This window comes from Vicugna pacos, chromosome 17 (assembly GCF_048564905.1).
Source record: "Vicugna pacos chromosome 17, VicPac4, whole genome shotgun sequence".
In the NCBI taxonomy this organism is placed as follows: Eukaryota; Metazoa; Chordata; class Mammalia; order Artiodactyla; family Camelidae; genus Vicugna; species Vicugna pacos.
Genome location: NC_133003.1, coordinates 35,433,838 through 35,450,041, shown reverse-complemented (window position 1 = coordinate 35,450,041; position 16,204 = coordinate 35,433,838). Strand labels below are relative to the sequence as shown.

The 16,204-nt window shown below is 38.3% G+C and overlaps 1 protein-coding gene across 3 annotated transcripts in view; it reads left to right on the top strand.

Moving 5' to 3' along the window:
• Window positions 1-227: 227 nt before the first annotated feature.
• The window catches only part of LRIG1 (leucine rich repeats and immunoglobulin like domains 1), a 470,674-nt gene continuing 454,697 nt past the window's right edge, over window positions 228-16,204 (top strand). For 2 of the 3 annotated variants that reach the window (XM_072941643.1, XM_072941641.1), the window contains exons 1-2: window positions 239-465; window positions 1,044-1,241. The gene's annotated coding sequence lies outside the window, so the exon portion shown is untranslated. Of the gene's footprint in view, window positions 466-1,043; window positions 1,242-16,204 lie in introns of all 3 variants that reach the window. The other variant, XM_072941642.1, reaches the window with a different exon arrangement.

Below are 16,204 nucleotides of genomic sequence, written 5' to 3'. Positions count from 1 at the left end.
AGAGAATGGCTATGCGGATTGTCAGCAGCCTTAAGTGAACAGGCCTAGGGGCCCAGACCAAAGTTCACAGTAGCTTGCACCTGGAAAGAGGTAAATGTACACACGTGCCAGTAGCGTAAACACTACGCATGCGCCAGTAGCGTGACTCCGCATTATGAACAATACGCATGCGCGGGCCGAATATATATAAGCGGGACAAGTGCGCCACGCTGGGAACGCGCCATCTTGTTAAACGGGAAGGGAGTGCTGAGCGCCGCGGTTGCAGCCGCCTGCCGCTCGCGCCATCTTGTTGAACTAGAATAAAGTGCTGTTTGGCTCCTTGTCGGCCCCTCGCGCAGTCTGCTTCGCAGTAGGGCGGCTTCTCGCACATTTTTCCTGTTGGGCAGCTCACCTCGAATCCCTCTTCAGCCCCCCTCGGCTGACTTGGACGAATGGAAGAGATTTTTAAACTGAACTTTAAAGAAGGTAGGATTTTGAGATGGAGAGGATATGCCAAGCAAAGTGAATGATAATATTAATTATTAAGAATAAGGATATCTGGTGAATTCTTCCTCTGTATCAGACAGTATGGCATCTCATTCTCATAAATATCTATGGAGAGAAGTTACTGTACTTGTTTTTCACACTAGAAAAGAAGACTAGGCTCAGAAGGATGAAACCAGGTGCCCAAGGTTACACAGCTGGTCAGTGGCAGAGGCGGGTTTAATCACATTTATATGAGTCCATAGTAAGAGACGTGGATATTGAAGAGAGGGGAGAAATTACAGCGTGTGCCTGCAAAAGCCCCAGGTCAACTGATTTAGAGGAAGCACAGAGGGCGTGAAGAGAGTTTTAATAATAATATGACGATAATAATGGCTGTTCTTTGTTTTATCAACCCCTCCCATTCCCTGTCCCACTTGATGGCGGTAATATCCACAGCTGACATTTATTGAGTACGTTACTCACAAAGCACCATACCAATTCCTTTTCCTGGATCATCTATCTCATTTACTCCTTATAACGACCCTTTAAAGAGGTACTCTTATTTTCATTTTTGAAAGAAAAGAAATGAAGCTTGGGTGGCTGCTGAAGCTTGATTCCTAGAAGAACATCTTCCCGCTTTGTGAACACCACCTCAGAAGATGATCACAACAGCATCCCAACATGCACTGCTTCTTCACGCCATGGACCAGCCAGTTAAGCGTTTCAGCTGAAACCCGATTCCAGCCATCAGCGCTTCCTCCCGAGAGTCGGCATTTGTAAGTAATCAGCCTTTTGGGAGGAGAGGCAGGTGGGTGACCAGCCTCTGGGCGTGTTTCTCTTAGTGATGTGCGGCTGTATCGCGACAGGTGACCCGCTAGAGTGAAGAACAGGGTCGTCCAGCCAAGTCCCTTAAATGCAGGCTTAATCCCATCAGTCAATACAATGCAGTGACAGTTTCAAAAAGTGGTGTTTAGCTCATAGAAGTTTTCCCTTAATGAAGAGAGGCCGCTGTTGGAACTCAGGTCCGCCTAAAAGCTTCCCTTTGAGACTAAAGAGAAGGTGAGGGTGAGAGCAGCCCAGATCTCGGCTCCAGGCAGAGCCGTCGGGAGAGCCTGGACGCCTAACCAACCCTCTTCTGCCATCTAGCGCTGCTCGCAATGAGAGGTCGCGCTGCTTCTGAAGTCCTGAGCATTTCCTCTTCTGAGGGCTCGGAACCTAGTTGTCTTGTGAGATATATTCTTTGCGTTATACTAAGGGTTCGTCATCTCCAGGTGTTTTGGGCTTCTTTTGAAATTTGGCAACATCTTGATCTTTGGGGAAATGAGTTTTGATACTCCACATCGTCAAGGAATAAAACTAAACCAAGGTGGATTTCAGATAGATTTGTATGAATATGAACTTACTGAAATCAGCTTCAATTTCGGAGTCCGCCCTTTGACAATATAGTGTAGGCTCCTTTAGTATAATCTCTCCTGTGCTCCCTGACAGCTGAGACATTAGTCCTTTTATGCAATAAGTATTAGGAGTGACAAAAATGAAATCAGAAAGCTCCAGAGCAATTTTTGAACTTTGGCCTTCAATCTTAGACCTCAGACTTAGTGAACGTTTTGAGGAAAAATATGATGCTCTGTGCTTTAGAACTTCCTTGGGAGAAAAAAAAAAGAGGATATAGCCATTGTTCTTGTGTACAGATTCAGAAAAGCCCCTAACCTCCCATTTCTATCTTAACTGGAGTCTCCTCTCGTTTCTGAGCATTGTGTGTGTTATTTAAGTTTTAGATTTATTTCCTTGACCTACAAGCTTTTCAAAGGAAAGGGTTTATCTCTGTATGATTACTATTATATATTTATATTTATTTAGGAAGCATGCCTATAAATTTACAAATATTTTGAATCTGAACAGCAAAGGCACTATATAATTCCTTATATTTGAATCCTTTTTTTCAAGGTCATCTAAACTGGTTCAGTTTACTTACTATTGTAATGAACTATCTTATGCACAAACTTCAATTTACAGTAGCTTTGAAGAGAAGTGATCTTTGGCACTTTCAACTCATTTTCCTATGTTGGCTGTAAATTCTTTAAGCTATGCTAGTGCTTTTTCTGGTTACCCCAAGACAGCACAATGGGTTTGACAGGCTGGTTGAAACAGAAAGCCCTGATGGGCTATTGATCTTCTAATGTTAACAAGTGTCACTTCTTACAAGTGGAAACAATTTTATTGAACAACTTAGTTGAAACAGATGGTTATCTGTACTTTGATGGGGGTGGGGTGGGGAAGAAAAGCATCCCAAGTTATTAAAATATGAGATTGGAGAAAGTTTAAAAATCACATGCAGATGTCTCCAAAAACTTAATCTAAAAATGATAGCTTTTACAGAGTCTAATAGGGCCAACAGCAGTTGCAGTTTCAAGAATTGAGGCAGGTTATGCTAAGTACTACATAAATAACTACAGCTGAAACAAGTCAGTCTTCCATGTCAGGGGATCTTATCCTATAGTTTCTCTTCCTATGGATATTGTCATTTTATATTAGGTGCATATTATATCTATAAAAACTAATTTTAAATTTATAAGCATATTGAAAGTAAATTAGTTATAGGGCCATTTAATACATTTGTATTAGAAGACAAGTGTGTATGTGAATTTATTGGGGGTTTATTTCTCTTTTACATAGTATGTGTTCGTCTGTTTGCTATGGGATTATATCACATTGGCTCAATTCAGCATGGCTCTAAAGAAACAACCTCAAAATAAATGATGATGATAATAGTAAGACGTTTACTAGGCACACAGCACTCTGCAACAGTATCTGTGCACATTATCTAATTTAATGTGTGCTGAATCCCATGAGGTGGTACTGTTGTTCTCCACTTGACAGATGCAGATTGAGGCTTCTTTGCCTTAAGTACTTGCAGGTGGTCATGAAACTCCTCTAAATGATGGAGATGTATTTAGTCCCGGGACATTCTAGCTGCTTATGCTGTTCTCTTTCGTTTGACTTGACTTTTTACCTTGGTTAGTAACTCAGTTAATTAGAGCAGGTGATAATGAAGCCAGTCACTGGTTGGATCCTTAACTACTTGTTTTCTCTGTTACCATAATTTCATAAAGACATTGAGTTCTGTTCTTGAGAGAATTAGAATGTGGCCATCACTGGCTCGGTATTTCCTCAGGCAACCATCAACTCCCTGGATGAGATGGGGCTGGGTCCTTCCTGACTTCAGTCCCTCGGGTTACCTCCTTGGCCCCTGAGGTCATTTGCTTTGTGACCCCTGCTTTATTCCAAATCCTCCAGAAAAAGAAGTTAACTAAGCAGTAGAGATTTCTATGTGGGAAGTTTCTAATGTGTTAAAATATGGTATCTAACACATTTAGTTGTTCAGGTGATTTGTTCTTTTACTTACTGTTTTAAAATAGTTAAAAAGATATAAGATAAATTTTTTAGATGTTCATGGAATGCCTGAAGCACATGTGTGAACTCTAAAACTTGGATTCAGAACTGCTTTGAGATATATAGTAAAATCCTCCCTCCCACCCTTTAGTAAAGCAGACAATTTGAAGTGTTTGATTTGTACTCAGTATACAGGGGAAATAGGGAAACGCAGACACATGTGTGGACCCTCCTATACACACCCCTACCCCCACCATAGGCTGCACTCCAGTCCTGACTCTGCTACTGATTTGAAGTAGGACCTTAAACCACCTGAATTTTCTCATCAATATAATAGAATTTGGTTTAAGTTATTTCTTTGAAGTTCCCTTCCTACAACAAGATGCTATTATTCTGAAGTTTATTATGACATCTGTTTTTGTTTTTTCTTTCCATCTCAAGAAGAAAAGGCAGCAAGATTCTTTTCCTCATCAGAATTTTAGATTATCAGCAAAATGCTAAACCTTCTTCCAGGGAAGGTCATATGAAAATGAACTATAATAAATTCAGATGCTCAGAGTTAACTCTACAGGGTTTAGAAAAGCACCATCAGTACCTGAAGAGATGTAAGAATGAGTATGGTTGTCATTTTTCATAATGTCACATGCAAGATTAAGTCTTCTACTTAATGTCTTAAAAATTTAGTTAAAAGAAAACCCTAGAGGAAATTGAATATGCATGAACATTTCCAATGAAGATTAATATTTTATTTTATCCAACAACCTTGGTAAGCAAAAAAAGTGTTATTCTATAAACTGCTAACAATTGCCTTAACTGCATTAGCTTTGGTCAAATTTATATTGATTTTATAGACCTAAATTTTAATACCATAAACTTGGCTTTCTTATACCTAAGAGGAAATAGCTCAGAGTGTATATACTTTATTCTTTCCTCTCTGTGAGCTTTATTGTTTTGAATATAAAATCTAGTTTTCCCTAAGGCAATGAAAATGTTATTCTCTTTTTAATGTTTTAAATTGTAAGGAAATTGGATGAACACTGAGAACAGGCTAGGAACCTGATAACAAAATTCAGTATACACTTATTCTCAATAGAGATAATTTCTTCATTAACTAAGAAAATTATTTCAACTTTTGTTTTGAAGTGGATATTTTTTATTAAATAACTTCTTAAATATAATAGAGGAAAAGAGTTTTTCACTGTCAGACTTTTGTGACTAGTATTATGTGAGTGGAAAATAAGGAGAGACTGCAAATAAGGGAGGAAACAGAATGGTTTGAATACCTATAAGTTGTCGGGTCTTTCCCAGACATTATTCCAGTTAGTCTTAAGAAGAATTCTCTATAGTGGGTGTCACAATTCCTATTTTGCTAAAAATAAGCATGGTAAAAATATGGTCCCAAGCTCGCTGCTAGGCAGGATCTGATCAGGTTTGTCTGGATCCAAGTCTTGAAAGCTTTCTGTTTCACCATTTTGAAAGAAATATTTTTGTGCAAATATTATTTCCAGTCTGTCTTCCCCACTAGACAGTGAGGTCCTTGAGAGCAGAGTTAGAATTGTCCTTGTTCACTGCCCTCTTCTCTGTCCCAGCACGCTTCCTGACTCCTGAGTAAGTGCTCAAATAATGAGTTGAATGAACAAACCAGTGAAGCCGGGATCTAGAAACATAAATAAGCATACACACTTACTTCACTTTCTAAATTTTGAAACACTTATTTTTCAGCCATGAGTCTCTTTACTAGAGAGGGTGACTGTAGATATCTGGCGTTGAGTTCAGGATGGATTTTAGTGAACATATTGAGAGGAATATGTGACTAGTGTTTAACATAATTATCTTCCTTTTAGATACTGGATTTTAAAAATGAAATAGCAAAATGTATTAAAACATTCTTTATGGAAAACGTTTATAAATAAGACCTGTTCTGATTGGATCTCTTCAATCTGACTCCTAATAAAGTAATTTGCAACAGAATGTCTTCTCAGAATGAAGCATTAACTATGTGGTAATAGTTTTGTTGGCATCACCCCTAAAACCAATTGCTTTGTTTAGCTGTACTGAACAAAATCAGTTAGTGGAGAAGTTTGCTCACCATCCTGAATGTACTTATTTTATAATCATTGCATGTATGTCAGTACCTTTGGATCAGAAGCTGTGTTCCTTATACAAAGGTTCCTGAACTCCCTTTGGATAAAATACTGTGACATTTTCCTTCATATATTTCAAACTCATTCATTTTATGGTAATTAGCTTAGGGACTTAGTGTCTTAGTAGAAATGTCTGTTTTGTATCTGGTTACTTTTAAGAAGATTCTTGAAATCAACTGATTAAATATATGCCAGATTAAAATGATCCTCTTGGATTCTCTTATTCTTTAAGTACAAAATAACTTTACAAATCATCACCTTAAATTTCTTCCATAAATCTTGTTTTGTGGTCAACAGTGTTTCCTGTTTCTAACTACTGGACTACTGTTCATAAACTTCTGAAATTGACAATCCTGCTTTTTTCTGAGAACTGTTGGTTTCTATTTCATGCTTAATGCAATCAGTGGGAAGATCACTGAATTTTGAATATGATATCCTCGTAATAATTACATTTTAGTGTTTCAGTTTGACATTAATTAGCTTTGCAGTGCTGTAGTATTTCATACAAATGTACACAGAGAAAACAAAGAATTTTGTTAAAGCCATGGGTCATGTTATGTTGAGGAGAGTAAATAAATTTTACTCCAACTCTCAGAAGGAGATAATTTTATTCCACATCTTTTAAGTGAGTTCTTACTAATACTATCCGCTTTGTATTTCTAGCATGTAGCTGTTAAAATACTTTGTCTCATTTTCCTTTTAATTCTAGATTAGAATACTAAAAATAACAATTTTGGACCCTAATTGTGTTACTTCTGATGAATTTTTATTAATCTTAATCATTATAAAGATAATACACTATCACTATCATCCACTTCTAAACATTCCTATTTGAGCTTTAGAGTCTTAGGGAAGTCACCTTTGATCTTAAATGGTTAATCTTTGTTTTAGTCTTCTATTCTCACAAGTCTGTCATCTTTATTTTATCTTCTTTCCATTTGTAAAAATAATTCATGTTTGCTGCTAAGCCTTTTTACCTTAATTCAAGATATTCTATGCTCAGGGTCTGTTAGGAAAATTAAGTTTATATCTCAGAACCATATGTCATGATGTATACTTTTTGTCAGTACTTTTAATAGTATTTTCATTAAATGTTTTTCACTAACACTTCAGCATATCTTTTATTCCCATTATTGTGGGCATAGGGCATTCATTGGCATTGAATAGTACGGGTAGAAGCTGTCCTACCAGGCAAAGCATGTATTTCTTCCATTCCATAGGTGGTTGGTGGGACAGTCTAATTCTAAGCAATTCCTTCCTTCCTCATTTTCTTCTCTTACCAAATATCGATAGAGCATGTTATACTTATTTGGCCCTGTTCAGGAACTGAGGATCAAAGATGAATAATAGACATTAAGTCATGGTCCCCAAGACAAAACCCCCTGCAATTAGTAATTACAGACTGTCACAAATGCAGGTGAGGAGGAAGGCAAGTGATGAGAACTGTGATGTCGAGGCATTGAAGGAGCTGCGGGGCCTGAAGGAAACAAGGCACCGACCCTGTTTCCTGTAGCCATGTTCAGAGGAGATGAAAATCCAGCCTTTGTTTTAAGAAAGCAGAACGGTGCTTTAAGAAACCAGGCGGAAAGGTGGGAGAGCTTTGCCAGTGGTTGCTCTGAACCTTGGAGGTCACAGTGTGTCGAAAAGACCGGGCCCCCACTCAGCAACTTCTCCACCACTTATTGACTGTCAAGCCTTGGATAAGTCACTTAACGTGCTTGGGCCTCAGTGTCCTTGTCAGCTGTGTGGATTAAATGAGATACATACTAAACTATGGCCACAGTGGGTAACACATCATCAATGTTCTTTTTTTTTCTTTTTAATTGAAGTATAGTAATGTGTCAATTTCTGGTGTGCAGCACAATGTCCAAGTCATGCGTATACATACATATATCTATTTTCATATTCTTTTTCACTGCAGGATATTACAAGGTACTGAATGTAGTTCCTTCAATGTTCTTTATTTTTTAAATTGAAGTACAGTTTATAATGTGTCAATTTCTCGTGTAGAGCACAATATTTCAGTTATACATGGATATGCATATATTCATTTTCATATTCTCGATGCTCTTTAATTTTTATTTCTTCTGCTACTTGGGTGTTCAGGAAGGCAGCTGTGCTCACCACTATACCACCAACGCTGCACATACTTGGGTGTTCAGGGATGAGCATTAGCTCCGTGAAGATGGAGCACAGACAGGTGATTGGTGAGGAAGGCCAGTGAGTGACCAAAGCTAAAGCAGTAAGGATGGACTGGAGGCAGGGTTGTGAAGAGTCTTCTATTTCGTACTTTCGTTTTATCTTAGAGTCCGTAAAAGTCAAGAAGCAGAAGAATGATGTGATCAGGACTCTTGTTAGGGTTGGGTTTCTCGAGGCACTGAAAGAGGGGCTGGGAGAAAATGCTGCATGTTCTTCCCATCTGTCTGGAGTCCAGTGAGAATCCACTGTGGGTGTCTAGGCCAGAGGTGGTGAGAAGTGGATTCCAGCTGCTGAGATGGGGAGGATGGTTGCTGGGACTGCATCTGGGGGTGGCCTGAGGCACAGAGTATCCCAGGAGGGACTGACTTGGGAGGAGTAGCTGTGTGTGATATGAGGCCCTGGGAACCTCATCAAAGTTTTGAACGAACACACAGGCTCCCTACCTCCAAAAGGACCATCGTGCTCTGGGGGAGGAGCACCTACTTTAGACAATCCCCAGGGATGGAAGATCAGGGTTTGCCCCCTTCTTCTGCACTCTGCAAGCCCAGTTAGAAGTAGCTCTCTAGAGCTTAATCTCAACAAGTGAAGCTAGAGCCAGATGTCACTGTAAGAACTTTAAAAAATATGGTGCTTTTTTTTTTGCACTCTAACATGATGCACACGTGTTGAAAGAGATTAGGAAACTAGAAATGACTTGACCTTGTTCCTTCCTCTACTCAAACTTACCTGCCTATCCCTCTGTAACCAAGCTCCCTGCAAGAATATTCCACACTCACACTCTGTATCGGACAAGGGTCCCAGCAGGAAACAGAAGACACACTGCAACTAGGGGAATTCAAGGAGGGTGTAATAAAGGGACTGTTGATAAACATGTGGGCAGGATGGAAGGAAACCACAGGAAATAGTGCAGTCCCCCGAGTCTGAGCACCTGAAGAGTCATCAGAAACTGGAGTTGCCATAGTTTTGAGTTGTTTTAAAAAAAATTTGCTTAAAAATTCCTGCAGGTTGCTGTTTCTATGACATGAGACATGAAGGATTAATTTCAGGTATATATTAAATACTTTTGGAAAATGGCCGTATTTCCTTTTCATAAGCTTGGGACCATGTTAATTTAATTTGTTAAATAGTTGTTTTACTGCGATGGGATTTTTCCTGGTGAGGATATACCTTATGTTTTATTCCTGCATTATTTTTTCCCTCTCAATTTAGTTGAGACAATCATATGATGAACAGTAATTTAAACAAATGGTTAATGAATTCAATCCAACTATAACTGCTCAGTTTGAGATTTAAGATTTAGTGGGAAATAAGTGGACACATTGATGAAATATTTTAAGTAGAGGAGGCAGACAAGCCAGGGCTTTGATTTTTTCCCCTTCTTCCCTAATATTTCCAAGGTTTTCTTACTCCAGTTGCTATCTGGTAAATTTTCCATACCCGATGAAGCCCAGTTTATCTGTTATATCACCACAGTGACCTTCTCTGTCAACTCTTAAAAGGCCATTTGCCCTTTTGAACCACTTTTACCTTGTTTTGTTCTACTTTATTTTTCTGTCGTCTTCCATGGGTGGCTTCATCTTTAAGATCGCATTTTCAGTTTTATCTTTATTTATCTTCCTCTTCCTTATTGATCTTGCCTTTCGTTAAATGTGAAGTATCTGGGGATGATACAGATAATTAAGCGTTGAAAACAAAGTCATTGATTTAATGCTGGAAGACACGTGGAACAGGAGCCAAAAGTTTAACTTGATTTCAACTTCAGGGTCTCAGCTGTGTCAATGAGTAAACTACACATGTGGAATTCAAAGGACTCTGTAAAATGTAAGCAGTGAAGTACCCAGTAGAGCTGCAGATGATGCTAGGAAGACAGGGAGAGGATGACCTGCTTCAGGTTGGGACTTTGCTCCTGTGGCATTTACTCTTGCACGGAGCCCTGTCTGGACTCATGGGTGCCAGTACTGCCCTTGTCAATAAATAGCTTCAACCTCCCTTCATTTGCTGTAAAGAGAGATTTAGGCAGAATCTAGCATTTGGGCAAAATAATCATATTATGACCTTTTAACATTACGTTCTATGGCATAAAGCAAATTCACAATTAAGATAGGACACAATACCTTTTAAGCAGCCTTCATGTCACATTCTTGTTTACTTGAACTACTTGGTTTTAAGACTTAAAATTTGAAAATGTCAGTAGACACATACCCTAAGATATTTCTCCATGGATATGCATTGCAGTGTCATTCATAAGAAAAGATCTAAAACAGTCTAAATGTCCATAAGCAGAAGACTGCTATCCCTTCATAATGTAAACGGAAAAATTATATGCAAGTGTTAAAATAAATGTGCTGCCACATAAATGTCTCCAGGAGACACTTAATGGGAAAGTTAGAAAGAGGTAGATCAGTTAATATAGTATAATCCCACTTAGATGGAAAAAAGAGAAGACCTGTGCTTACTCATATCTGTATTGCATATTTAGGTGGAACTGGGCTTGGAGTGGGGATACTGAGGTCCTTGGAACTGCTTGAATTTTCACTACTTGCATGTGTTACTTTGCTGTTTACAAGTGTATAATGAAGGCTTCCTTTCTATTTCCTTGATTACAATTGAACTTAAATTCTTTCATTTATTGGCTTAAAGTTGTTCATAATATTCCCTGATTATCCTGTTAATGTCTGTCAGATCGGTAGCAACATCCTCCTTTCCTTCCTGATACTGGTTAAGTAGTGTCTTCTCCCCTGTTTGCCTTGATTAGTTTTATAAATTGCACTGATCTTTTCAGAGAAGCAACTTTTGGTTTCATTGATTTTTCTCTATTGTTTTTCTGTTTCTGGTTCATCAGTTTCTGCTCTTACCTTCATGATTTTGGGTTTAATTTGCTCTTCTTTCTGTTCTCAAATGGCTCAGGAAAAAAACGTCCTTTTTACTGCAGTTGCAACTCTTAAAAGCTCGAGATAGTTTCAAGATAAAAATGAAAAACAAAAATGCTTTAATGTGTAATATTGAATTAAAATGTATTTCTTAGATAAATACTGTGTGATATCACTTACGTGGAATCTAAAAAAGCTGGTCTCATAGAAACAAAGATTAGAATGGTAGTTATCAGAGGCTAGTGGGTGGGGAAAATGGGAAGAGGCTGGACAAAAGGTACAAAATTCTAGTTATAAGATGAATATGTTCTGGGGAACGAGTTCTGGTGATTATAGTTAATGATACTGTAGAACATATTTGTAAGTTGCTAAGAGAGTTGATCTTAAATGTTCTCACCACAAAAAAGAAATGGCAGTTACACGAGATAATGGAGGTATTCACTAATACCTCCACTATACCACAGTGGTAATCATTTTGTGATATATAAGTGTATCAAATCAAGATGTTATACACCATAAACTTACATACTGTTGTGTACCAATTAAATCTCAATAAAGCTGAAAAAATGTATTTTTCTTATTTTTATAAGCTTTGGAATTTTTCATTAAATGGACTTCATGTCTGTCTACATAAGTAAAAACAAAAATGCAGTTGAAAAATGCTCCTCATACATATGCACAATTTTGCATTCCTTTATAGACCAAATTCTAATATAACTGAATATCATGGAATCACGTACATCTACAGATATTTGGGGTTTGTATTTCTATAAAATTTCAAAATAGCTTATTTCCCAACCAAATTTGCCAATTTTTTCTTAGTCTTTTCCCATCTCTACCTAGTACTCTCTCTCTCTGCTTTTTGCCGCAGTCTCCAGCCAGGTTAAGTAGAGCTCAGATGAGTGATGACAAGTTATTTGTGCTGCATGAAAACAAGCAGAATATTCTCCTTGTATTGAATTTAATGACATTATTGAGTAGCCAGAGAATAAAAATGAATAGAATTCATCTCTGTGCTAAAAGTACATCCAGTTATTGCCATCAAAGTCGGCTAGAGTTTAGCCTTGATTAGGGAATGAAGTAAACAAAAATATCTTCCATTATCCAGAGTCGGACAGAAGCCACCCCAGATCCTCAGGTGCTGGACCCTGTATTCAGTCTAAAGTTTTTGTTTCTTTTTTGTTTTTTTTTAGATTAACAACTAATCCCAGAGTAGAAGTTGAAATAGAACAGTGCATTAAACTGAAGAATGTTCTTTCTAGCTCATCTCTGGACAATCTTAAATTTATCTTCAGTACATTGTGCTGAACTTTATCATTGCAATTTTTAACATGACCGAAGGCAGAGTTTGTAGAAAACCTCTTTATATAATCATCAGCTGATTACTTATAATTAGCAAATCATTTGCTAAATTTGTCATTTTAGCTAGGAAGTTCGCATGTATCTGAGTGAAATGGAGAGGTAAATCAGAAGAGAGAGAAATTAAGATTGATCTCACTTAAGTCTTAAAAGCTTATCAGATAACACTCAGATTTTTGCATTATAGAAATTAGTTTAACTCCGCAATACAAAATATTCTCTAGAACAGGCGAAGGCTGTGGAATTAGCTGTACTCTGAGGTCAGTGTAGCGCTAACCCTGCCTGATGTGCCACATTGCAGCTCTTTAACCAGAGGGCCTGCTCCTGAAAGTGGAACAGGGCAGGAAGACAGGGTGCTGGTGTGACAACCTTGGCACTAGTTCCAACAGCAGGTCAGTAGGGAGCCCAGATTCCCTTGGAGCTGTATGTGCTCATTAAAATTATCTGCAGCATCAATGAAGAGGAATCTTATTTTAAAATAGTAGACACAGAAGCAAGAAAATCAGACTGAAAATTAGGTGCTTGAATGTTATAATATACATTACACACCTTTTGTTTACATTTAAATAGAAAGCAAATTTTATTTACTTCAAGTGTGTGCATCTGTGTGTTTATTTACATACACGATTAGAGAATTGTTTCATACATACAATCCATCTAAAGAATGCAATCACTTTCTTCTTCCCATCCTTTAAAATGTTTTTATTTTAACAGCTGACAGCTTTTTTAGAACTTCAAAGAGTTATTTTAGGTCTTTATTTTAGACATTATCACAACATCTGTCATCATATATGTCTAAACCCTTAACATTTTATTTTTGAATATGGTAGCTTTGCTTTTTATTACCTTTATTAATCTTTGCCTCTCCTGTAGGGAGAGGAAATATGATGATGCAGGAATGTCAGTTTTTTGTGTGGCAATCTTTAAAATTATTATTTCCTGCCAGCAGTTGGAATTGGCAATTCTCTCTAACAAATACACTTCTGCGGGGGTCTCCCTTCAGCCGTGTTTATCAGCTGCATGATAATGAGTCCGTTTCTCTGTAAATATAATCAGTATTTAATGGTGGTGAGGAAACCTCCTAGATTAAAAGATTTTTGTGGTTCCTGGATTGACATGCTTTATGAAACCATTGCCATGTGCAGTAGCACTGAACATCTGGAAATGCTCAGATTCAGGTCTTAGGTCTTTCTTAAGAAGTGTGACCCACTTTCTAGAGAAAAATTATGTGGGTACTCCAGTGTTGAGAAACTCAAGACTCAAATTTTGATGCACAAATTTTCGTCAGTTTAACATTCAGCAGTTAAGTATTGGGTGTCTCCTGTGTTCCAAGCTTTTCACTGGGCATGTATACACCAACTAAGCAGTGAGCAAGGAAGACAAGGTCCCCTTGATCTGATGGAATATCTATTCTAATGGAGAGAGAAAGTCAGCCATGAATACATGCTGTTATCTTAGGTAGTGAAAGAAGAAAGTGTTTCAGGCTTCTTTTGCTGGAGTGATCAGGGAAAGTCTTTCTGAACTGACATTTGCTGAGACCCTGTTGACTGGGAGTCAGTTGAGTGAATACAAGATAAGGTGAGTTATTCAGGGAGATCAGAGAGCAAGTGCAGAGACCAGAGGAAGGGATGAGTGTGGCTATTCAAGGCATCTGAGGACCAGTGGGGCTGGAGCAGAGGAGAGTGGGAACAGTGAGGACAGAGTGGTAGGCAAGGACATTACTCGTAAGGCCATTGTGTAGGAATAGTGCTGCCAGATTTAGCAAATAAAAATGTAAGAAACTGTTAAACTTGGATTTCAGATAAACCATGAGAAGACGTTATTTAAAATAAGTATATCCCATGTAATGTTTGATATTTTATAATTTACTGGTACTAATTCCAAAGTGGAGAGAGATCCTACACCACCAACCTGTTCTCCAGACGCCAACTGGGTGTCCTGTGATTGAACTCAGTTTTGATACTGTCTGTGCAAGGATAGCATCAGACTCCACAGGTTAAGTTTCAGTGCTACAGGACTGCATCCCTCCCCTTAGCACGCCCCAAACATCCCTCATAAGCCAGTCTCAAGTCCTGGTTGTTACCTGGGCTTCTGACTCACAGGCTACAGACTGGAAGTTCCCACCACCCTCTCCTTGGAATTCAGGTGCCCGTTGGAAGTCTAGGCTGTTACATGAATTTGTAACCAACTGGCTGTAAAACAGAGGTTCCCAGGATCCTCTCCTTGGGTCTGATTAAATTGCCAGAGTGGCTCATAGAACTAGGAGAAGTATTTTACTCACCAGATTATTGGTTTATTATGAAAGGATATAATTCCAGAACAGTCAGATGGAGAAGGTGCCTGGGGCAAGGCTTGGGGAAGGATCACAGAACTTGCATGCTATGTACAAACACACCACTGTCCCCAGATCGCCACGTGTTCACGTACCTGGAAGCTCTCCAAACCCTATCCTTCTGGATTTTATAGAGGCTTCATTACAGAGTCGTGATTGATTAAATCATTGACCCTTTTCCTGCCCTATTTGGGCGTCAGGGATGGAGAAAAGGAGGTGAGGTAGGGGGAGTAACTGGATGGGATCTAAACACATGATTGCTTCCTCTGGCAACCAGTTCAGATCCTTGAGTCCTCACCTCATTAACATAACAAGAGATATCTCTGTCACTTTCTGTACTTAGGAATTCAAGGATTTGGGGAGCTGTGAGTCAGGAACCATGGGCAAAGGCCAAATAGATGTTTTTCTTATAAATCACAATCTCAGAACTTTTCTTATCCCTTTTGTCCAAGCTAGAATGCTTGTAAATTACAGGGGGTTGTTACAACAGGCAAAAACCAGGGCATATGGTCATTGTACTGAAGAGTTTGGAATTTTTTTCCTTTCAATTTCCTGTAGGAAGCCATTGGAGAGTTCTAACTAATGATATGTGTAATTTAATCTGCTGAGGCTGTTGCGTGGAGAGTAGATGGTGCATGGAATAAAGAGTGACCGACAGCATTTAGTCGGAGATGGGATGAGTGAAGCCTATTGATGAATGGCATTGGGACAGAGGTAGCAAGGACTTTTCTCTTGTCATTGATGAGTTTGATTGGGATTGGTGTATTAAAACTATTGACCAATACTGATAGTATAGCATTACTCCATACCACAGCAAATAAATGTAAATGCACACATATCTTAAAATAAGTCTATAATTAAGAATTGACTTTTAATTGACTATATATAAGCCCAATGCTTTGCTTTTGAGACACTTAAATACTAACACATATCCTGCAGTTTTCTTTGTGTAATTTGCTAGTTCTTTTTTCTCTGAAAACTTTTTTAGAGAGCCTTGAAGAGTTTGTAGGACCAGAGCATTGTGCCTATGGAGATGGAATTCTAGTTTTGCTGGCCAGTTCCTCCTCTTGTATTCAGCCACTGTTTCACTAACATGTCTTTATATTATTGAGTAGATTTATCTTAGTGCATGATTTCAAAATTTCTTCTTCCTCACGTAGCATTATATTATAAGTGGTGCCGTATAGTTTTCATTCCTTATGTCAGGCGTGGTCCATAGACCAGCATCAACAGTATGATCTGAAAACTTGTTAGGAATTCGAAATCTCAGCTCCAACTCAGATTCACTGAATCAGATACTCTGGGACTGGGTCCCAAAAATAAGTGATTCTGATGTGTGGTCAAGTTCAAGAATCCACTTTGTACTATCTTTTTAGTACTGATACAGCATCATATCATGTTAACACACCGTAGTTGTTACGTCTTCTCTTATTCTTATTTCC